This window comes from Leptonychotes weddellii, chromosome 16 (assembly GCF_054177405.1).
Source record: "Leptonychotes weddellii isolate Sample4059 chromosome 16, ASM5417740v2, whole genome shotgun sequence".
In the NCBI taxonomy this organism is placed as follows: domain Eukaryota; kingdom Metazoa; phylum Chordata; class Mammalia; order Carnivora; family Phocidae; genus Leptonychotes; species Leptonychotes weddellii.
This window is the reverse complement of record NC_138384.1, coordinates 8648530-8672809: the sequence shown is the minus strand read 5'-3', so window position 1 is coordinate 8672809 and position 24280 is coordinate 8648530. Positions and strand designations below refer to the sequence as shown.

General features: G+C 43.1%; 1 protein-coding gene and 1 non-coding gene across 6 annotated transcripts in view; both read left to right on the top strand.

Annotated features, from left to right (window-relative positions):
* The window catches only part of WWOX (WW domain containing oxidoreductase), a 918520-nt gene that overhangs the window by 258705 nt on the left and 635535 nt on the right, over positions 1–24280 (top strand). The window lies entirely within an intron of this gene.
* Positions 1908–2014, top strand: LOC115941445 (U6 spliceosomal RNA). The gene has a single exon (XR_004076200.1). It is a non-coding gene; the product is annotated as a U6 spliceosomal RNA (small nuclear RNA).

The following is a 24280-nucleotide window of genomic DNA, read 5'->3' as shown; positions in this document are numbered from 1 at the left end:
ACCCTCCTCTTGTAGTTAAAAAGCACAAAGCACTTGCCCAGATCGCAGACCCTTCAGGGGCTCCTCCTGAGTGCACTTGTTCAGATCACCACAGCACCTCTGCCTTGTAGATCTCTCCTTGGGCACTTAGGTTTCCTTTTAAAATGTTTGAAAGTACCTTCATGAACTTAACCCTCAGCCTTCTTACCGCTCCCCCCCGCCCCCCCCAATAAACTTTCATTTCTGGTAAACAACATCTGAGCTCGCGTTCCCAGGTCCAAGCCAGCCCTTTGCAGATCGGTATGTAAATTTGAAGCTGAACACTGTCACGTGGCCTCTTAGGGTGTTTTGTGCGACCAAATATTTATGTTGGCAGGTAACAGTAGAAAGAATATCATGTGTTAGGGTAGCAAGAGCTTAGCAGATGTTTTAGGGAACTGCATTTTCAAATCATTTTACATTAAAATATGAGTTTGTAGAACTTCTGGAATGATTGAGTTATGTTTCCTGTGGCCGTGTAAAGCCAGTCATTGTGCTGAGTTTTAACAGATGTGCATCTACCCCGCTAATGGATGGACCGGCAACACTGGTTCTGTTGCAAAGTTATAAATTATAACTAGAAAAAGCACAAGATGTCATTCTTCTAACCTTTGCGAAAGCCAAGCTGAGTAATTCTGCCCTTGAATAACCCGCTGAGGGTGATTTATAGTTGTATAATTTAAAACATAATGAAGGAGATAATAGATGTTGATTTGTTCTTTAAATTAGTGTTTTAGAAAAATACTTCCCCCCATTCCCTTTAAATACCTGCAGCTGACTACACTGTAGATACGATCAAGGACAAAACCCTGTTCAAATCTTTACTGGTGCACTGGAGTAAAATGCAGGGGCCTTTTTCTATGTTGGGAGGAGGAGATACAGTTTTCACCGTAGAAATTTCAGCATATTCTTCACTAATGTAAATATTTTGGGACTCCCAAGTGAGGGTTGAATTCTCTTGCTGCTTTGCTCTTGCCAGTCCAGGTATGTCAGAAAACTAGACTCCTGAGACCCCACTGTGGTCACTTGACCTTTCCTGCAGAACCCCATAGAAGGACCTAGAGGCTGTGCTCTTTCTGCTGAGGTCACATCCCTGCGGCCTCACACATTCTTCTTACTTTCCAGGATTATCATTGGCATTGGTTTTATTAGTCACCTCTGATTCTGTCCAGAGCTTTAAAATTAACAGTGTTTGCTCAATTCAGAGTCCAAGGGATATGGTAGAGTAAAAAAGAACAAAGGATTTAGAATCATTAGGCCTGTATTCAAAACTCAATGTTTCCACCTCTTTTCATTATATAATTTTGAAATGCTTCAGTCTCTGTGAGGCTTATATTCTATGTCAGTTTTCATGTTTTGGGCTGTGGGTTATTAACACCCAGTTAAAAGTGTTTGGAATAATAGTGGTTTGTTTTTCCCATATATGCAGAAATCCAGAGGCTTCCAGGGGTATGTTTGGCTACTGCATAGGCAGCTCCTTTGTGATTGTCTTGGCTTTTCCCTCATGCTTATAAGATGGCTGCAGTAGCTCCAACCATTGCATCCTCTGTGATGAGGTCTGAAGTTAGAATGGGAGGGACGGGACCCCCTCTTTGCACATCTCCCTTCTTTATCAAGGAAGAGAACATTCTGTCTCAGAACCGTCCTCTGTAGCAGACTTTCCTTCAGCTCCCACTGGCTGGGATTGAGTCCCTTGTCCATTTCCTAGGTGCAAGGGAGGCTGGGAAAGTGCATTTTTTGGCATTTTGTATCTCTAGGGTGGGAGTTGAGATCTGGTGGCAAGAAAAAAAGGTGGGATAATGGCTTTTGAGCAGGCTCTGTTGAGTAAGTGTGCATATAGAGTTCCCTCATCTGTCAAATGGAAATGCTGTCTATTTTATGGGGGTCATGTGCTTGCTTCAGCAGCACATATACTAAAATTGGAACGATACAGAGAAGATTAGCATGGCCCCTGTGCAAGGATGACATGAAAATTCGTAAAGCATTCCATATTCTTTTCTGGAGAAATAAAATCTAACCAAGTCGAAATCAAAAAGGCTATTAATGAGGTGCAATAAAAAATGGAGGCTCTAACTGCTAGGATAAATCAGGCAGAAGAGAGAATTAATGATATGGAAGACCAAATGATGGAGGCTATTTTATGGGGTCACTGTGAAAGCAAGTTAGAATTGAGTGGAAGTCACCTGGTCTTGTCTGGTCCCCTTCTATGTAACCAGCTTCACCTCAAGCCACTTGCAGCCCCATTCTCCTTCCTTCTCCAGGATGTTGAAGCATACTGTCCTTTAGTCTAAAACCCTCCTTTTCCTCCACTTTTAGTTACTTTCTGCTCACCCTTCAAAACCCATTCCAAACATCACACCCCAAGGAAGCCTCAGATCAAGATCTGGTCAAGACCCCCCTTTATATGCTCTCCTAAGAGCTGGCGTTCATAGTACTCTAGTAGCACTCCATAAATACGTGCTGAATGAACCAAGGAAGGAACCCCAGAATTTCTCCTCCATAATACTGAATACAAATGCAGTTTAGAAAAAAATAATTTTTGTGGTTTTGTATTTAATGCTTTTCTCTCCCTCTCTTGAAAGTGCTGTTTTTGCCTTCACACTACTGTATCCTTTACTCCATAAAGTAAATGCTCAGTAAATATTTGTAAATGAATAAATGGAAGACGATTAGGTGCTTAATGAATGACAGCCATTAAGGCAGCCCTTATCATTAGTCTGTCTGAGGTGGGCAGGGCACTGGGGTTCAGAATGTGCAGATAAGGAAGCAGATGAGACAGGGGGCCTGGCTGGCTCCCCACAGCTAGTACATAGGGGAGCTGGGACCAGAACCCAGCTCCCACCCCCTCAGCTCCCGGGAAAGTGCTGGTGAAGGATCTGCCAGGAGGGTGTGTATGGAGAGAAAGTGTAGAGGGAGAACCAAGAGGCTTAGGGAAGACAGGACAGGCTCCATCGCACTCGTGACCTGAGCCCAAATCAAGAGTTGGATGCTGGATAGACTGAGCCAGCCAGGCGCCCCCCTCTCCCCAACCAGCTGCCTTTTTGAAGGCACACCTTAGCTTTGAGGGAAGATGGGCCCTTTCTTGTTAAAGACAAAGGGAAGGGAAATACTCTTGGCTCTGTGAGGCTGTAGCCTCTCATCATGGCATTTCTCTGCCTTGTTTTTCAGCGTTTTCAGTCTGGTTGGGCCTTTGTTCCTGAATGAGCACCCGAGAGGGGAAAAAGTGACTCTCTGGCCTTAATATGTGTGACAAATCATTTAATGAACATTTAGCCAAGATTTGAAATTCCCCTAGTTTTATCTTCCTCCCCTTCCTTTCTCCTGCACCCCTGCCAGTGTTTTGGTAACGCGCGGGCTGGTCCCCACTCTCTCACCAGCTCTTTTATTGCTTTTAAGTCCGTGGTGCTGCCTTTGATCCTCCCCTCTCGGTTTCCTTTTCTCCAGTTTCATGCTTCTTTCCAGTGGTTTTTGGCTGGAGCGCAGCGTGGGCATCGGAGGCCAGCACGAGGAGACAGATGCCAGGCGCTTGCGTTGCCCCAGCACGATGGTGCTGCACTGTGTCTTCTGCGGATAGTGACATTCCTATAGCTCACCGGACGCGCTGATCGTTCCTTGTGAGGTGGACAGTAATGTGTGTGTTCAGCAGCAATAACGACAGCTCCAATCTGGTGTGCCGGATTGCTCAGACACTGAAACCCACACCCACCCTTACCCCTTCTTGTGACTCTAAGAAACCAGCACATTGAAAATGAGTGGAAGTTTTCATATCATGTGCAGACCTACTACGTGCCGGGCTCTAGGCTCCTGGGTTTACACCTCTATCTCTTGTCTCAATTTAATTTTAGGGTTTGCTGTAATCAAACAATTGTGTGTCTCTGAGCAAGTCGTTTACCCTCTCTGGGCCTCAGTTTTGTTATCTGTAAAATGAGTCAGTTGACCAAATTAGTGGTCCTGTGGGTTATGGATTTTGGAGAGCAGTGTAATTCAAAAGGAAATAAGAAAGGGATACTAACGTAGATTCATACTTTTAATTCTGAAACCATGAAAAACAAACCTACTACCGTCTACTATCATCACTGACTTTTAAGGAATGGGTATTTTAAAGGCAAAAACTATAAACAGGACCCAATTGTGGAATACATTCAACTTCTGGAAAACTCATGACTGTGTCACTGTTGTGTTGTTGTTGAAAGTGCCGGGCCTGCACTTGGGAATGACTGGCCCAGAAGACCCCAAAGGTCCAAACTTGCAATAAGGCCAACTGCATCTCGGTTAATGGTCTTGAGCCGGAGGTGAGGCCATCAGAAATGCATACCCGTCTAGACTTGCCATAGTGGAGAGAAGCAGAATGAAGGGATCTGAGGTTTGAATCAGGGTGTAATCTGACCTAGCGTATAGAATTTCTTTTTTTTCTCACAAGCACCTGTTTCAGCCTATGCCCTTTTATAAATATACACCCCATCTAATTACATTCTAGTTTCTGTAGGTCTAGAACCCTGGGCGTGGCTTCACTGGGTCCTCTGCTTCTGGCTCAGCTCCCAGGCTGCACTCACAGTGTGAGCCGGGTTGTAAGCATCTGAAGGCTCAGCTGGAGAAGGGTCTACTTCCAAGGTCACGTGCTTATTGGCAGGATCCAGCTCCCTGTGGCCTAGTAGATTGGACACTTGGGTTCCTCTCTGGCAGTTAGCTAGAGGCTTCTCTCTCAGTCCGCTGCCACATGGGCCTCCCTAACATGGCACTTGCTTTATCCGAGTGTGGAAGGCAGGGAGGAAATGGTCTACCAGCAAGATGAAGTGACGGCCCTTTGCAGCCTAACCACAGAAATGACATCTTGCTACTTTTGCCCATTCCGTTTGTTAGAAGCAAGTCACTGGGTGTGACCCACATTCACAGGGGGAGGATTTCACAGTGGTACAGAGACTGGGAGGCAGGGGACACTTGACAAGTTCAGTTTCGTTGGGTTTTTCCAGTGCCTTTTGGTACGCTTATATGGTGGCAGATTTACTCACAGGTGTTGATATTTCTTGGCCTCATGCCATAGCATGCATCCATGACACATTGATGTTTGCCTTGCTGCTCTCCTGTTTGCGTTCTTTCTGTGTTCTTGTCTTCTTCCCTCTTTCTGGGCTGAGAGAGGTATCAGATGCACCCATTTTGTTTTTTCTATATTTATGCATTTCTGCCTCATGATGGGAGATAAGATTTAGACCTTTAATAAGAAAGCTTATGAAAAGAATAAAGAAACGTGTGGATTATGTTTCCTAAAGTCAAATATTTATTTTCTTGCTGCTTTAGTGGAGGGGGCCATGTTAATCGATGGCCCAAATTTTCTTTCTAAAGGAACATGTATTGCCGAGTTTTGATTCAAGTTTCAAAAATTGGCCAGAGACCCTGGACTTTTTTTTTAAGCCATAAAGCTAGATAAGGCTCAGTGATCATTTCAAAGCCCACGTAGAATATTATTGTTATTCCAGACTATGTATAGTCTGCACGATTTCTTGTTTTGGTTTTGGGTTTTTTTGTTTTGTTTTGTTTTGCTTTTTAAGTAGGAATGTAAAGGGAAAACAAACACTTCTTTTTTGTAGTTTTCAGAAAATATTGTAGAGATTGATTTTGAACATTGAACACAGTGATTCTGAATGTGTTCATGTTCTAAAACCTCTCCTTTAAAATGTATAAGTAAAGTATCTTGTTTAGTAATATTCTAATTTCCCCTGTGAAATATCAAGGTTTTTTAATGAGCTGAGGCTTTTGTTTCTCCACATACCACCTTGTATAGAATCTGCACCACTTGGAAACATTTCATCTTTGAGTTTCATATGATGGGGTCTCTTTAATCATTTACATTTTGAAAAAAGAAAGTGAAATATTCTTTAAGAAGCCAAAGTAATCCACAGGAATATATGGTGTTTGTTCAGCTGGATATCTTATTTATTTGAAGTACTGAGAGAAATCTCTTCTGACTGCTCAAAAAGGGGAAGAATAAACAGTAAGAGTGTCCAAGTAATCTGAGCTAGAGGGTCCCTCCTTGCACAGAAAAGTTATAAAAAGTATATTCGCCAGATCCAAAAAAAATACTGTATATCAACTACTGAGACCTGCATAATGTTTTCTTAGTATTCTCACTCTTTAGAAGAAAAAAAAAAAACAAAAACAACTGTAAAATCAGGGAACTTAAATTTTCTTTTGATATTTTAATATTCCTGGGCAGGTGAATGCAGTAAGTCTGGTTTTCCTTCTTAGAGCATAACAATCTCTTGTTGGCTTTTGTGTGTGCGATGTGTCGTCTGTCTCTTTGTTGACTCTATAACCGTAGAAGACCATGTAATGAAATTAGCGTGGCCAAAATCTCAGTGTTAACTCTGAGCACATTTCCTATAAAGAAGGCATTAAGAAGATGTTTAAAAGAAAAAAAAAATACAACATATTTCAGAAGAATTAGCTTCTGGAATGTATCCAGTCCTGAAAATAATATAGATTTCTTCTTTTGTTCCAGTTCTGAAAATAATATAGATTTCTTCTTTTGTTCTCTCTGTTAAAACCATTAGGACTGAGCTGGCGTCTTTCTATGCATGAAACGTTGGGGAACATACCAAATTCCTTTATCCTGGACCTGGAAGGGTCTTTTCTCTGTTGCAGTTTGCTTTCCTCTCCACTTTAAGCTTGTATACCGCATCTTCCAGTGCCATTTTGTCTCACTGCCAGGCTCAAGGGTCTGTCGGATTCATATTTAAGTCTATAGTGGAGGCCTCTTTCATCCAAAGCGAAATAAAAAAATAAAATGAAAAATGAAAAAAAAATTAAGCTAACCTTTGCCATGTCTTCCATCGCTGTGCCTTCATGTTAGTCTGTAATGTTAAGGTCTGAAATGTATTCGATACAGTGTGGGAGACTCACTGTGAATTTTCCCCGAATGAGCATATGTTTGTGAGCCTAGAGGACAAAGCCCAATAACAACAAAAACCACAGCTCACATTTATCAGAACTCACCTGTTCTAAGTACCTTTTACGTGTCTGTGCCTCTCTTTCCCACCATCCACCACCAACGATACAGGGTGGGTAGGAACCGAGAAGAGCGAGTTCATCTGTTTTGTGGAAGAAGAGTGTCTCCTGATGCTAGCACAGAGGCTGTGCCTGGGCTTTGATGCTGGAGACACCGGGCTCCCGGGCTCCACCCTTCCTTGTAGTGACATCTGTAATCATGGGCACATCACACTACATCTCTGGACCTCGGATCTTCTTTTTCTCTTTGAAATGGGGAGAAGTAAGAGCTTTTCCTGAGGTCTTACTGATGTCTAAGACTACACAAGAAGCTTTTGTTGGGGATGTTGTGTATTATTTGATTGTAAAACACGTGAAGCTATGCCCTGGCACGTTAGCAGTGCCCTTTCCACTCCAAATCCCAAGGAGAACCCCTGAGGAACTACCATTCTATCTTCCGCTTGGTAATGAAATTATAACATATTGCTGGAGCCCTGGTCCAATTTTGTGCCTTTTCAAACCATATTAATGCTAATGGTGAGCATGTCAACTTCCTCTGGTTTTTAGTAGCTCTATGTTTTGTTCCCCTTATTCTAGGCTTTTTCTTTCTTTTAGTCACCTTAAATCCGACTTTGGAAACAGGTCAAATATGAATTAATAAAGCGATTTAGGTTGAAGTACAGGCATATCCCCTTAAATCTGTTAATAACACCAGACCAAAAGCAACTTTATCTTGGTCTGCACTTCTAGACATATTTCTGAATCATCCATACCCAACCAAAGACACGATGCAACACGCTTTGAGAAAATGGATCTTTTAATAAAACCATCCTGTCTTCAGGATTTGGGAAAACTTTCATCTGTATTTCCACATTTTGTCCTTGTAATGATTAACATGATACTGGATACTGTTTGCTATCAAGCAGTACCCCAGCTGCCCAGAGGGTAGAACCTTTTAATCAGATAGGTATGTGTTCGTGTATGTGTATGCATGTAATCACAATTCTTCAAGGACCTAAGAAGCATATATTTACTACTTTTTTAGTATTTTTCTTTCTATTTCTTCACTACCGTCTTTCTCCCATGCCCATTATTGCTTTCCAGTTAGCTTTTTATATCTTAAATATATCTTTGTGAAAAATTTATTTATTCCGTATTTAATTCATATAAGATGGTTTATAAAGATCACAAGAGCTAGCTAGCAATCACAGTGCACATGGACACTTGCAGACAGTAAGTACTCGATAAATGGTTTTGTTATATCATGAGATAGGCATGCACCCTTAGAAAATCTGCTTGGGGGTAGGAGAAGATAAAACTAGCTATTTCAGCCTGCTCTTTTGATCCTGAGGCTTTTCTTTCTTTCTTTCCTTTTTTTTTTAACTCTTTTTATGAATAAAACATTTTAATCAGAACTATATTAACAATGATCAATTTTTTTCATGGTAGTCTAATACAGGGTGAATTCCATTAAGTCAATTAAATACTTTGATCAAGTTTTTAAACTTGATACATAGATAGTTAAGCTGTTGCTTTTTAAAATAATATATTTTACTGAAATTCTTTTCACCAGGACCTTTCCCCCTGCCCAGATGTATTGTACAGTGAAGATTTCATCATGTTTTCTGTACCCACCATATTTTACAGCTTTTGTCTCATGAGTTTTTCTTTGTATCAGTTATTCCCACCAAACCAAACTTTTAGGTTGGGCAAATCTCAGTTTCACCACTTGCAATTTTTGTCACCAAGTTTTTGTGATGATTATTTCAACCAGAAAAATGTGTTGTTTATTTAATAAAGACCAGTATTCATTTCTTAACTAATACTGAAGAAATTCCTCTGCAAGTCTGTTCTGATATCCTAGGGTTTCTCAGTTATCCAGGATTGGTCTCTGAGGATGTTGCTAATCTGATTCTTTTACAAACTTCGGAGGAGTTGGATGACTTTGAAACGCTTGCCCTTTGTATTGTTGTGGCCAGGCAGGTCGTACATGATGGGTCCGGATGTCCTCTTGTTGGTCCAGAACAGTGTCTTTCAAACTTTTTTTGATTACCACCAAAGATGTTTTATGTCACAACCCAATGTATGTATCCTTAAGCTTATGCACGTATGTGTGTCTTCATGTATCATGTGCATGTACGTGTGTGTCTGAAACAAAACATTTTATGAAATAGTCCTCTAACTGCGGGCAGTGTTGTCTGCTGTTTTCATCTTGGTTGTATTTCATTTTTTTTTTTAAGATATTTATTTATTTATTTATTTGAGAGAGAGAGAGAATGAGAGAGAGCACATGAGAGGGGGGAGGGGCAGAGGGAGAAGCAGACTCCCTGCCGAGCAGGGAGCCCGATGCGGGACTCGATCCAGGGACTCCAGGATCATGACCTGAGCCGAAGGCAGTCGCCCAACCAACTGAGCCACCCAGGCGCCCGGTTGTATTTCATTTTTTAAAGTGATGATTGTGACCCAGTTTTACCGCCCACTAAATAGCAATCTGTCCTTTGAAAATTGCCACTGTAGAACTGTTTGATCTGTGCCCATCTGACAAATGTTCATTGAGTGCCTCATGAGCTGCCTCAGGGGGTAGAAAATGCAAAAGTGAGCAAATCATGATCCCTGGCCTATGGGCGCTTACACTGAACAGGGCAGAGATGTCAGGAACGCTGGCGTGAGGAGGCATGGGCACCACTGGTCCTACGGTGTTTTCTACTTCGAGGGTTGATGTAAGAGTAGTCACATAAAATTCCAGAATGGAGACGACGTCTTTACTGGGCCTTGAAGGACATACGGGAGGTGAAATTGTAGACACAAACAAGAGAACATTTCAGGTAGACTTTGCAGCAGTGTTATAGGGTGGAGGCCAGGACTAGGGACAAAATTAAGGATGTGGTAAAAAAAAAAGACAACCTCAGTAATCAAGATAATATTTAATGCAATATTTAAAAAATCAATATTTATGCAAAGACTCATGAAGAAGAAAATTTCTAATTTTAAATAAAAATGTCAGTGTTCTAGCACAGACTCTATTAATGCACATGGATTTGTGGTGAGCTATGCAGGAGGTGAAGGGGGAAAAAAAAGGCCACCGAGGGCCTGGTTGAGGATTTGGGATCTTACAGTGTCCTATTAATGTTGATGATGATGGCGATAAGACTATGATGAGGGGAATGACCCACAAAAAGCTAACATTCATTGAGCAGTTGCTGTCTTCCAGGACTCATGCTGTGTACCTTATCCGTTTCTCACATTGTTTAAGATTGGTATTCCCTGTTATTGCTGGGGAAGCTTGTCAGGATAAATAAATACCCTGCTCAAGGCCACATAACCAAAAGGCAGTAGAGTGGAGATTCTAGCTCTTTCCAGTGGGCTCAAGTGCTCAAGTTCCAAATCCCTACCACTGATGGCCTCTGTTGGCTCCAGGTTGTGTCTGGACTTCAGAGAGGCCATTTTTATGCCAGCAAGAAAGTGAGTTGGGAAGAAGAGGGTTTTTTTTGTTTTGTTTTGTTTTGTTTTTTAGCCTAGAGACCAATAGGTAGGCAGAAAGAGTTGCCTTTTAGAAATTTTGTAAGCCTATACAAAGGCAATATTAGGGGCCAGGAGATCAATGTTGCAGAACTAGAAGGAGAAACAACTTTTAATGTGTTCACTGAACAGGGGAAGTAAATGGGCAGGAATACAGAGGGGATATATACATTTGTGGACGGATTTGTTGATATGCCCATGCGTGCATGCATAAACAAACAAGTAAAGGAAGATACCTCACATTTAAGTTTTGTTTAGTGCTTAACAAAATACTGTCCTGTCTTTTCTAAAGCAGTAGCATTAAATTCTTGCCTTAGGGATATCAGCTAGAGGTGATATGGGGCTATATTTTAACATAATTTAAAGTATTTTTCCTTCGGATAGGTATGTTGTTTATAGATGACTATTAGAATTGTGAATCGGTGGTGTCTCAGAAACATCTTGATATATCTTCCTAGTGATGACACTTAATGAATGATGTAGGACAGATTCTAAGAAAAGAATATTTAGAATATCCACATGTGTCACTTCCATAATATGTATAAAATTATGCCTATTCATTATTTAAACAGCTGTGGCCTTTTAGTGAATACCCACATTAACAAACCATGTTAACATGACTTAAAATATGTAATGAAATTTGTAATGCCATCTGATGACGGAGCTATCAAATTAGCACATGCAGCATTGACTGATCATCCTTATAAAGAGCTGTTTGCATTGCGAACAGAGAAGATGCACATCCCCTTGTGGGCTGGCAGCATTTCTGCAAGCATTTTCTTAAGTGAGGCCCCTGGCAGGATGGTTTTATTCGATATTGAGATGTCATGCACTGTGTGCCCATCCTATGATTCTAATCTGTGCACTTAGGGGAGTTGGCATATGTTCAGACTGGCTGGTAGTGTTCTCTGTGATTGTGTGTGTGTCTGTCTGCCCCCTTTTTGTTCGTTCGTTTCTGCTGTCCTCATTAAAGGCCTTAACAAGGCCTTCCTCGGTTCTCAGATGACGGCTCTTCTGAAGCGGGATTTATTCGAGGTAGCAAAAGCTCTCTTGCAGATATGCCATTTCACCACTTTGCATAAAACAGCAAAAAGTTTTCTCATTCAGTCCAGATTTGCTCCTTGCTGTCTAGGTTCTTTCAAAGTAATGACTCATCACAGGTTTTAGCCTACAGAGCTTCACTGTGCCGGGGTCACTTCATGACTTACACGTTTGTCCTGAGTGAGTGAAGGTGAATTCAACCAAAGTTAGTGGATGGAAATACAAAAATTCTTTTTTCTTTCTTTCTTGTTTTTTTTTAATTCACAATTATTTTTTCCCCCAGTGCTAAGCTTTCTTTTGGGAAATCTTGATAGCTCTTCTTAAAAGACTCTCTTCTTTTACAATAGTCATGAAGATCACAGAAGGTACGTATAAAAGGACTGTGAACTTAACAGCTTCTGCTGGACTCTCCATGCTGGAAGACACATGAAAGGTGCCCTTTTCTAGATGAGGAAACTAAGGAGTCCCCCTAGAGGTGAAGGGTACATAGCTTGCTCTGGTTGAGCTTGACTCTGTCTCAGTATTTATCTTCTACCCTTCCCTGTTCCCTGTCCCTGGAGTGTTTTGTTTTGTTGATACAGCATTGTTTGACCTACATGTTTATTCCATCTCATATATATATATCATTTTAAATTTTATTATTATGCAGCTTTTGAAAAATAAACAGAACGTAAGTCACCTAATTTTTTGGCATTAATACAAGAAAGACAATCTGACAAAGCATATGTATGTTTACATTTATATGTATACACACACAGGAATGCATATATAAACTCATGTGAGCCCTGGAGGCTCTTGATAGGTGGCGCTATGTTTCACTTGTGTGTGGCTTGGGGGGAAAACAACGGAATGATTAGTACATCCTTATTGGGCCAGGGGAAGAAGAAAACCCTTTATTTCCAACAATTTCCATTCCCTGTGTCACTTCGGTATTTAATTGACTTCACTTACACGACTACTTGAAGTTTTCCCAGGCTAGTTGCTACTATTAATTATAACCTAGAGGGATAATACTAGTAAACTAATGGATCGGAGTTCCTAAACGGAGGCCAGCGGATGACTTTGGAAGAACTGATCCACAAGCGGCTGGCATGGTAGGATAAACTAAGGCTCCCTTTGGTCATCTCAGGTGACCACAGTCCTGCCATCGCCTTGGCAATTATGCAGGCCAAGCCCATTAGTTTAGAGATCAAGAAACGGGACCCTGAAATGTCAAGAGACTGTTTCATTCAGGTTCATGCCGAGAGAGTTTTCTTGGCACTTTGAGACTCTCACTTATTTCATGTTTTAACTGAAATGGCCTTTCCAGTATTTTGAATGGATGCATATTTCTTCCATCCCGGGATATATCAAAGTGGCCTGGGAGTTAAGCATTGTGGTTTTATTTTTTAAAAGCTTATAATAATAATTATTATCATAATTATTATTATTATTTTAGTCATCTTTACATCCAGCATGAGGCTCGAACTCACAACCCCAAGATTAAGAGTCGCATGTTCTTCCAATGGAGCCAGCCAGGTCCTCCCCCACACCCCCCACCCGAAGGCCTTCTTGATGTTACATATGAAAAATTGCAAGACGAGACTTTAGAGTCCCGACAGTACATAACAGGCAGGGCTTCTCTAAACCAATTTCAGAACATCTCAGAATCGTCTTTGATTATCTTACCCTTATTTGTTATTTAGCTGCATAGTAACTTGGGTGTGGCTTTGATGCTTATAGAGATCTTCACTGATCAGTTCTAGAATCTATTTCATTTTGAAAGTCTTTACCTCTCAGTTTCAGTAATTTCTGGCTCTTTAGGACAAAAAGCCACAACTCCTTTGCCTCTCATTATGGTTGGTACTGAAGCCCTCTGGGGGTCTGTGTTGGGGGAGGGGGTGGTAGAGCTTGGAATTTCATAGGTAGGTTCTGCATCATACAAGACATCTGCCTGCCCTGTACACATAGTGTTATAGACATTTACAGTCAGGGATATTCAAGAAAGCCAGATTTTTAAAAAGTATTTTGAGAGAGAAATACCTAATTGTTTCTCTTTATGCAAATCCAAAGTAATTTTCTCCTAGAAAAGTACTAAATATACACTTTGGCTCTCTCGCCTCTCTCTGAATTAATCAAGTATGGTTGCTGCTTTAACTTGCTCCGCTGGAAACCACTAGCTTGTAGGACTCCGGACTCACGCGATGAGTTAAACACAGGGACCCCCGAATATGGAAATGACAGAGAATATTCATAAAGTGAGGCTGCATGACTTCCCGGGAAGGTAATCCTGCAGCAGGCTGCGTTTCTCTAGTGTCCATAAAACCCAGTCCACACAGCAGCTCCATCCGTGGGTGACGGGGATTTTGCTGATATCAGGGATAGTTTATTATTATTTTTTAAGGATATTTTAGTACACACTTTTTCACATAGTATTAAAGCATGGAATTAAAATGAGTGCCATTGTTCCCCTGGATATCACTCTGACCCTGTCACTCTGGCCTCCCTGCTGTCCCATCACACATTCATTGTGACATTTTGTATGAATTCATTCTTTTCACATGGGGGGGGCAGTGATGGGGGTAGGGATGGGGTACACTTGAGCAAACGGAAATGGAAATGCATATCATACAGGTGCAGCATCAGTTACTAACCCGAGAAAGTGAAAGCTGCCCACAAATTCTCAAGGTGGCCTTCGAAGTCTTCCATTTGTCTTTAAGAAGCTGGCTTAGGATGGAAGCAGTGAGTCACGAATATCATGTTCATGCTTTTCTATAGGTTCTGGGTGATCAGCTTGTAAACGTGCATCTAAATACACACTGTTAGCTTATAATAAGTCTCATCTGTTCATATATTTGAGTTGCCTCTTAAGTATGGGCAGCAATATTAGATAAAGCTCTTCTTGGAATACGGTCATCCCCAGAGAGTCCACATGGTTTTTCATTGCACTTGTATTGAAATCTGCAACCATATTTTAGGATGGCCCTGTCTATGGTGTTCTCATTTGAGCATCCTTTGGACTGTCTTCAGGGTTACACGGGAGGGACAGGAGAGTAGGGAAGAAGCATTTTGCTGAGTGCCAGGCAGTGGGCCGGGTATGTTTTATATGTCATTTCAATTACTTTACTTCCCCCAGGAACCTAATGAATTGTAGATTATTATGCCCATTTTAGAGATGAGGAAATCAAGGACTTGAGTGCCTTGCCTCAGTCACATGGCTCGTAAGGGGCAGAGCTGAGCATCTGACATATGTGCCCTCCCCACTGCATCTCGCTGCTTCCCTGAGATGCACCCCAGAGCACGCCAACGCTTCCACAGGCTCCGGCCCCAACCCCAGGGCTGAGTGTGGTTTCTGGGAGTGGCACCATGGATGGAGCATGGTATTGCTGCCAAAGGAGCCCACCTGCTCCTCTGTGGTTTGGGAACCCATGGCCGGGAATCAGAGAGTGGCGCATGGTAAGGAAAGGTCCAATCCTGCCCTTTGAGATGGACAACCTGAAGCCTGGAGGGAATCACGGGATGGAGAGTGCCAGTGGCCTACCAAGTCTGACATTCCTGAGGGCTGTGGGGGCAACTTGTGCTTTATCGTTTTCTTAGTTTTCTACTTGAGAACCCACCTTGCAGTGTACTCCTTCTGTGCTCTATTCTTTCTTCCTCAAATACTCGTGCTTCAAGTGCCCAGATTTCTCCAGCACTTAAGGATAATAGACTGGAGGTCAAGCGGACTAGCCTTTTGGAAGCTACCTGCTCCTTCTGTAGAACATGGGCCTGAATAACTCGGATTTGCACTTTGCAAGAGAAAAAAACTGGTGCAGCATGGGGGGGCACGTCCAATGACCTGCTACATCTTTGCTTTTGAAGAACTCGAGAGTAGATTTGACCCCTTTTAGACTATGAAATGCAGTATATTCTGAACCAATCCAGGTGACCTTTGAGGGTTGGACCGATGAGGTGGAGCAGTCTTGGAGCAGTGCAGGGTTCAACATTAAATAGGTGCTTTGTCTGAGTTTTTAGTCTGTTCTTTTATATTAGGAAGTATCAGTTGCCTCTCCCTCCAAGTTTGGAAGGTATTTTTCTTGGAGAATAATGCTGATCGAAGATATCAGTAAGGATATGGATATTGCTAATCTCATTTGTCAAATTCTAGGCACAGATATAACCCACGCGGTGGCTCAAGTTTCATACTTGACTAGCACAGCCTTCATGGTTGTCAAACCAACCATACTGTGTTGCCCTCATGTGAGTTTGGTGCTGCAACGTATGTGTGGAATTCCATGTTTGATACAGATATTTTAAAACCTGATTAAAATGGCACATGGGTATTTCACTCTCCACGAAAACTGTACCTTTCACACACACTTCTTACAAATCAGAGAGCCCACCTAGCAAATTCTAGCTTCTCCTGGGTGTCCTATATTTAACACAGGCCCTCCTAGCATCTGAGTCACCAACCACTCAACTCATATTGTCACTCATCCAAATGAGGAACTAATTAGGAAGGCCAGAAAGGGGAAAAAAGGTAGGAGTGTATCTGGGGAGGGTGGGGAATTCTGGGTTGAGAAACCCATCCGCACAAGCCAAATGTGTGTGTAGCTGAAACTCGAGATCTGATTTAATGAAAGAAGAAATAAAGACAAGCCAAACAGGGCCGGCAGGGATCCCCACTTGGGTACGCCTAACGCAGAGAATGGCGAGGCAGCCAGGAGCCGTGCAAAGCTGTTTTCAAAATCAGAGCCATTCACGGCCCCCCAAACCCTTGCAGGTCATGCCTGAATACCTTCACTGCACCCCATGTAAAAATATACTTGGAGGAGATTGGACATGCCCTATGAATTATACCTTATTTATTATCATTGAGCCCTCCCTTTTTCCGTCATGCTTTAGAATTATGGGCTGGAGCAGTTCTTAATACTCTATTTATTTTAGGGGAGGAAAATGTTTTTCTTCAACCACAACATTCATGCAATACCAACTGCTGCCAGTTTCCCCAGCATTTAAGGAAATATTGTTGCAAGGCTTTTATGTTCTGTACTTCAATCAGCCAGACCCAGCAGTATCCCAATAGAAGGACCCTCAACAGACCATTTTCAGCATTTTGCTACAATTAAACTCCTCTGGTTTTAGCCCTCAGGCAATTTAGTACCTTTTTACATATGCACATTATGAACTTTTGACCAGGGTCTCACAGTCATATATTAGAGTGCTGCTCTTGAAAGCAGGCTTAACAAGTTCCTCTGAGTATTGCAGTTCGAGTCAGTCGTGGAAAAGGTAATTTAAGCAACTTGCAGCGAGGCCATTCAGAATCTCAGCGATGATCCTAAATATCTCTCTCTCTCTTGCTCACTCTCTTTTTTTTTTTTCCTTGTTTCCTCTGGAAGCTGGTAGCAAGAGCTTTCAAAGTCTGTGATTGATCTTTTATTCAGTAGCTAACGAGGGCTGTGATTCTATTAGCGCGCTACAAGGCAAGAGAACAGTGATTTAATGAAGTGTCTAGTGAGCCGGCCATAGATTTATCCTGTTGTCGCTAATTTGCAGTGCCGGTGTGCGCATGAAGGAAACGGCACTCACACTGCTATTAAGCAGGTATTTCCTTAGTAAATTGTTGTAAGGTCAGGTACAGTTATCTCAGCAAAAGCCATGCCTTAGCTCTTCAGTGTGTGCAGATGACAGCCGCCGTGCTGGGTGCCCACTGAAGTGGAACCGGGGGATCAGAGGTCCGTCTCCAAGTCGCCCTGAGCGGAGGCAGGAGCAGATGAACTGCCAAGTAGGAGTAATAGAGTCATAATTGGTGATTAGAACTGGAAAGGTGCAATAACATCTTAATACAAACTGGCGTATGTTATAGTTACTGTCAGTTGTTGTAAACTCGCCCGGCCTCCTGGACTAGTTACGTTTCCCTTGATTAGCTCGGAGAAGCGAGACGGCGGCGGGTGCGCCAGGGTGCGTGCCGAGAACACCCGACCCACGCCGCTTCCCGGGGTCCTGCCCCGTGGTCCCTGCTGTTTTTCCGGCACTCGCCCCCGCCACCCCCCCAACACATACTCTGAACGCAACACGGTAAACTTTCCCCAGCACCCCGGGAGAGCGGTGATTTCATAAGTGTCCTCTGATCGCCCCTCTTGCCAGGCTCAGTGACATTTATGCACTCTGGCTTTGAGGCTCGCTGAACTTTTGTTTTATTTGCCTTTGCTAGGGGGAGGTGTTTGCCTCGTGTCAAATCCATATCCCACTGCAATTCTGGGCTCACAGAAGCAGATTTTGTCTTGCCGTGCCAGAAGGAAAACAGGAAAGAAAATAAGGACTCAGCACTGAGGACTTTTGCATTGGAGACGGGCCTTCTTTTTAGAATGCAGGGGGGTATTTCAAGTGTGAGGTGCCCTTGCAAGTGTGGGGAGGTGGTGTCCCTCCGTGGGAAAGGCTCATTGAAGAAATTCCTTTACGATGCTTGATGAAATGCCAGGCTGGCTAAAAAGGACAACCCTTGAAAAACAGCAAATTTACACATGGCTGGAGATTTCTGTATGCTCTGCAGCATAATTGTTCTTTAAATTCATACAAGAAGAAGCTACCCAACATTGTCCAGACATGCTGAGCAGCTGTTGTTATTCATAAATATAGGTGACTGGTCCTTTGTTTTGTTTTGAGTGCGGTAAGGCTTGGCAGGATGCCTAGGAGCCAACAATGAGAGGAGCTGAGGAGATAAAGGGCCTGGACACATTTTACTAATCTGGTACATAGTAAGTTCTCAACAAATCTTGTTTGATTCTGCGGTTGTAGAATCTGTAGAATCTTGTTCTCCGGTTCTCACTCTGACCCATAAAACTCAGGCAGTTCTCATGCTTACTTCGCTCCAGGGCTGCCACGTGTTAGGTTAGTTAAGGTTTGTGTTCAGGTAAAGAGTTTAAAGGAGTGTTTTTATAATGGGGCCCTGTTTGCAGGCAGTCAACTGGATGATAAGAAAAGGTTGAGTCAAACTCCCTGATTTCACACTGTGGACCTTTGGACCTCAGCGCGGTCATGTTCAGTGTGTGATGGTGGTGGAGCTGCCATGCTCCCCCTCCCATAGAATTGAAGTCTCAGCTTTTTGGTCTGGAGATCAGAACCTGGAAGACACAGGTAGTGGCCTGTCGTGGAGAAGACGAAGCTGATCAGAGCACACCAGCATCAATGAGAACCTGGTCAGGGCCTAGGAACAGCTTGCACTGACCCGTCTGGGAGAGACATGGTGTAGGGAATCCTTAGAGACTCCCTACTTAGCTTCACTGGTGTATCCAACACTAAACCCAATTGAAAGGAAGGAAGGAAAGAAGGAAGGGAGAGTAATAGAGGGAGAACGTGGGGAGGGAGGGAGGAAAGTATGGCCTGAGGTCCGTAATCATGGTCTTACAGTCCACACAAAGCACCCTGACCAAGTGACGGCCTAGGAACGATAGTGCCAAGTGGCTAGAATTTATTGAGTGCCTACTCTGTGCCCATATCTCATTTAATCTTAATGGTGATGCCCATTTTCTAGAGGATAAAGGTGTGATTTAGAGGCCATGTCAGAAGCCAAGGCAGGATTTGAACCCAGATCTGTCTGTATTTCCCCCTCTCTCTGTAAATAGGTAAGCGCCACCCCATTTCAGTGTGCCCCCCATTCTTCCTGGGGAGGCCTAATTTCTCGAGAGGTCTGGCAAGGGCTGCTCCCTCCCTTTCAGTTCTCTATAGGTCCCCATTCAGTCCCGTTGTGGGACACATAGACACTGTGCTATCCAGTCTGATTTGGGGACATGTTGTTGGACCTTCAATAAGGAAATCAGGGAAAGGAGAAATAGAATCATAAAAATCCTCATTTCTCAAGTGGATGAATAATCTGGATTGGAAATCATACTGTCCTAGGCCTACAGACCACTCAGCCTACCCTGCCTTTTCCCTAAGTGGCCCTGAGGGAAGATTTGGTAAACAACTGTTTGTTTTAGCCCATGACCCGAGCTCAAAGTTTGGGACAATATCCTTGAATAATGTGCGTCTTCACTAATAACCATATGGATCCATAATCTCTTAACTTAGCATGCTTTCCGGGAATGTGTTAATATTTTCCACTTACACAACCTGTTTTGGTAATAAACTCCCCTTATAAATGCTCCTTGGTAAATAATACCCATCATCAGAGGGCACCAGTAGTGTAATCAATTTATGTTTTTTAAAGTATTCTGTGTTTCATGGATTTTTTTTTTTTCTTTTTGAAGAACTGATCTTTAGGCTCAAAGTTGCATTCATGGACCTTATTTATTTTTTAAATGAAAGGGACTAGCACATTAGACACAAAAGGTCACTTATTCAGTGATTCCATTTAGATAAAATATCCAGAATAGGCAAATCCATAGAGACAGAATGCAGATTGGTGGTTGTCAGGGCCGGGGTCTAGGGAGTTGACTGCTCACGGGGTGATGAAAATGTTCTGGAACTGGACAGAGGTCGTGGTTGTACAACATTGTGAACATACTAGATGCCACTGAATTGTACATGTTAAAATGGTGAATTTTATGATATATAAGTTTCACCTGACTAAAGAAAAATAGGGTAACACGTAAAAAAGGCGTCTTGTCACATGGGACAAATTAAACTGTTTTGGGTTCCCCCCCCCCTTTCTTCCATCTGCACTAAGTAATCCTCCCGCTATTGCAGCAGGAAGTGCCTGGGCTGTGTGTAATGCCCAGGTGAGCAGCTCTCAAGAGGGAGCCCGGCCCCTGCCCTGCGTGGGGTTCTGCTCAGGGCCTCAGAACCATGTGCTTACCTTCTCATTTCTTGACCACGCTATTGATGAGTTATGTGTTTGCCTGTGTTATTAATAATGTATTCCTTGAAAAATCTATGTGCATTATAGTCTTTGATATTGTCATGAAATTTCAAAGCCAAACATTCCATTTTCTTTTTTTTTTTTAATTTTCAAAGAGATAGAATGGAAATAATTTTAAAACTTTTAAAACTTCCCTTTCTAGTGGAGAACTTCCTGCTGACCTCCATCCGTGTTAAGGAGGTATGCATGTATGTATGTGCATGTGTGTGGTGTATGTACATATACACATATACCCATATATACATGTACAACATGATACAAAACTTGCTTCAGGCTTACTGTATTCTAGAGGTGAGGAATATTTGAATACAAGACTTACGCATCTTGTAGATTAAAACAGAAATTAAAGACTTTAGACTAAAGCACCATCAAAAGCTCTCTTTTCATTGTTCTTTTATTGTTTATTGACTTCAAAAAGACTTTTAGTTTAAACTGACTTTAATGTCTCTCGAATGCTCTTTCATAAAGTGACTTTGAAAACTCAGGGATAATGTCTTCATTAAGTGGAGAAAAATCTTAGGGAAAAATATACTGTAACTTGGCTTTCATTAGAGTAGAAGGAGATAAAGCTTTGCTTAATTAATGTCTGTTTTCCCTCTGTTCAGAATTCTGAGGGAAAAGGGGGCTAGAATTAGTGCTGATAAAAGCTTGAAACAGACATAGCACTGAAACTTTTTTCTTCCCTTCTCAGAATTTAGGAGAGCACACTTTGTATAACTCTGTGAACGGTATTGGAACATTCCAGGTGCCCCGGCTTTGTGGATGTGCAAGGACTCCAGACCCAGTGACATGGGTCGCCCCAGCTCTTTCCACTCTTGCCTTCATCTTTTCTTTTTTTTGTTTCCAACACTTGTTTAGGACTTGATTTGGGAGGGGGCTATCTATTCATTTGTCTTCTTTTATATCCATCCTCCCCTTGCTCCTTTCGAAGCCACCCATCAGATCTGATCTCTTCAGAAAGTCTGTCCCCATTGCCCCATCCTCTGGGTACCCAACGATTCCTTGTTGCACTGGATCTTTAGTTTTCTGTGGCTTTCTACCTGTTCCCTGTTCTGCATCTTTTTTCTGCAGAGAGGATCTGCCCCTTGAACTTAGGAATGCTCTCTGGGCTGCCCCTCCCCCCACCTTTTAAGAAAATTCCATGGGGAGCTGAATGCTGGGCTCTCCAAACCCTGAGGCTCCACCAATGCCAGCCAATCATACTGGCTGCCTTATTCTTTTTTCCTATATTAATAGCAAAGAGAGAATTATGCGTAGGAGCACCACCCATCAGAGTTCAAATTCGGTTTCAGGATGCATCCTGAAGGAATGCATTTCCTAGAGGAGCCATCTCAAGGTGCCTTCTTGGCTCCTATTAGAAGGCTTGCCAGACTGCCCCTTGTGTGTAGACATCAGTGATCCTGTGGCCTGACAGAGGAAACAGTATCTTAAAGTGGAAAAGGCACAGGGCTTTGGATAAAATAGACCTAGGTACAAATCTTATGTCTGCTGTGTACTAGCTCACAGACCCAGGCTGGGCTGAGCCTGTCTGAGCCTTGATATTCATATCTACAAAGTGGGGATAATAGTGCTTACCTCCAAGGGTTGCGGATGGATCAAATGAGGTCCAACAGAATGCAGTTATAATCCATGTTGACCTCAGCAACCCCCTGTAGCCGCCTAATTCTGCATCACAACAGATCTGCTCTGGCTTCTTCTAAGTAGCTAACACTTGCAAAGACTTCCCTTTTACCTCCACACCCCCCCCAAAAAAAAGTATATTTAAGAGGGCAACTTCAATATTGTGATGTCTTACACCTAATAATCCGGATGGCTTAGCTGTCTTTATTGTGTCTCTCAGAACATGGACGGGTGGGTAGATTGATTTTTTTTTTTTTTTTTTTTTAAAGATTTTATTTATTTATTTGAGAGAGAGAGAATGAGAAGGAGGAAGGTCAGAAGGAGAAGCAGACTCCCTGCTGAGCAGGGAGCCCGATGCGGGACTCAATCCCGGGACTCCAGGATCATGACCTGAGCCGAAGGCAGTCGCTTAACCAACTGAGCCACCCAGGCGCCCAGGATTGATTTTGTTTTAACACATGTGCCATCCTGCTGGTCTTACTCTTTTTCGAATGCTCAAATGCCACTGAGTCATGGGTTTCAGAGCTGGATGTAAATACTAAGAGTTTTAAGTGGCATGGAGTCGCCGCGGGTTTGTTATGTAAACCCTCAGGGATATTTATACCCTCTACTGAGAAGGGTAATTGAGCCTCCAAACCACCTACCAAGATTTCTGCCTGTAAAATATTTAAGGACTGGTACTATAAAGCCATTTCCCTTATGCAATTTGTTTTCCATCTAGGAGCAGGAGAACAAGGGAAATTTGGCTCAGAGTAACTTATAAAAACCAAACTCTTAAGCCATTAAATGCATCTCCTCACAATAGCACCTGGAGGAGGGCTGAAGGCAAACAAAAAGTAAACAGAAAAGGGACCCGGGTTCAGAAATTGAGATGACAGAGTTCCACAATGCAGCGCAATGATGGTGTCATAAATCATCCATTCAGTATCAAGCCAGACGTTCCCTGGAAGCATAACATGGAGTGTGCAGAAGGGAGTTTTGATAAAAGGGGCCTAGTTAGAAGATGCGAGAAACTGAACTTCAGAAAGCATAGCAGGCTGCCTGGACGCCTCGGAATACATAGCACACCATTGTGAGCTTGTGCTTTTTCGCGCCTGGACTGCAGAAGTGTCTCAATGTGTGCTTTCCTGAGGGGATCGTCCCCCTAGAGGAGTGTGCCCCAGGAGCCTGGGTGAGGTGGCCCTGGGTGACAGTTCGAGATGCTCTAAAACAAGCCTCTCTGCACAACCTGGGATGAGACCAAAGAGATGTGGAGGAAACGCTCAGGGACTCGAACAGATGGATATGCTTCAATTGATGCATTATTAAAGGCAACACTGGCTGCCCACGTGTATACATGACTCAGATATGGTAAACTTGATTGATTTTACATAAGGTCCAATGCGACTGTTTTGGATTAGCAGGCAGTGCTCCCCCAGGTGCTGACTCAGGGACCCAGGCTCTTTCCGTCTTGTGGTTCATCATCCTCTGCACCTGTTGTGTGCATCAGGCTGATCGAAGAGGCTGGAACATGGGCTCTTGCGTGTGGGGGCACTTTAAGGACCAGGCTGAGAGTGGTACGTATCTGTGAAATGTAAGAGGCTAGGAAGTGTAGTCAAGCTGTGTGCTCAGGAGGAAGAGGAAACAGGGAGGGTATACAGACAGCAGATCTTGGCCTTGGCAGACATACTGGTGTGTCTTTGTTTGAAATCACTTTGGATTCTCAGTTTTGTTTTTTTTTTTTTGTCAAAGCTCTTTCTGTGGATGACTCTGGAGATAGCCAGAGATAAATGGACCGTGCCCTCTGCCCTCCATGATCTCAGCCTCTTGGGGAAGCAAGAGCCCATTCTTACTGTCCACTGTGCCGACTGCCAGGGTCTACTTCCCACTAGGGAGAGTGGGAAGGATTCTTGCTCCCCTCCACGGCCTCCCTAGCAGCTGAGGGGCTGCGGGACAGTTCTGGCCAGCAAGTACAAGCAGAAATCCGCCCAGGCCTACTCGGAGACCTTCTGCTCTTGGATGAAAAGGCAGGGCTGCTGGTGTTTCCTGTCCCCCACCCCGCGCCCTCCCCCCCACCTTGATGCTGACAGGCACATCTGTCTCCTTGTCATGAAGGCGCAAACAGAAGGGAGAAGTCCAAGGATGGGGTGAGAATGGCCCTCACCGCCCAGGACAGGCAAGTGTCTTCATCCAGGGTCTGTTTCTCCCTCCTCCTGCCAATCAACCACTAATCAACATACCAGTATGAGCGCGGGATACAGGTTTAAGAGAGATTCTGGATAATCCTCAGGTGTGAGAATTCTT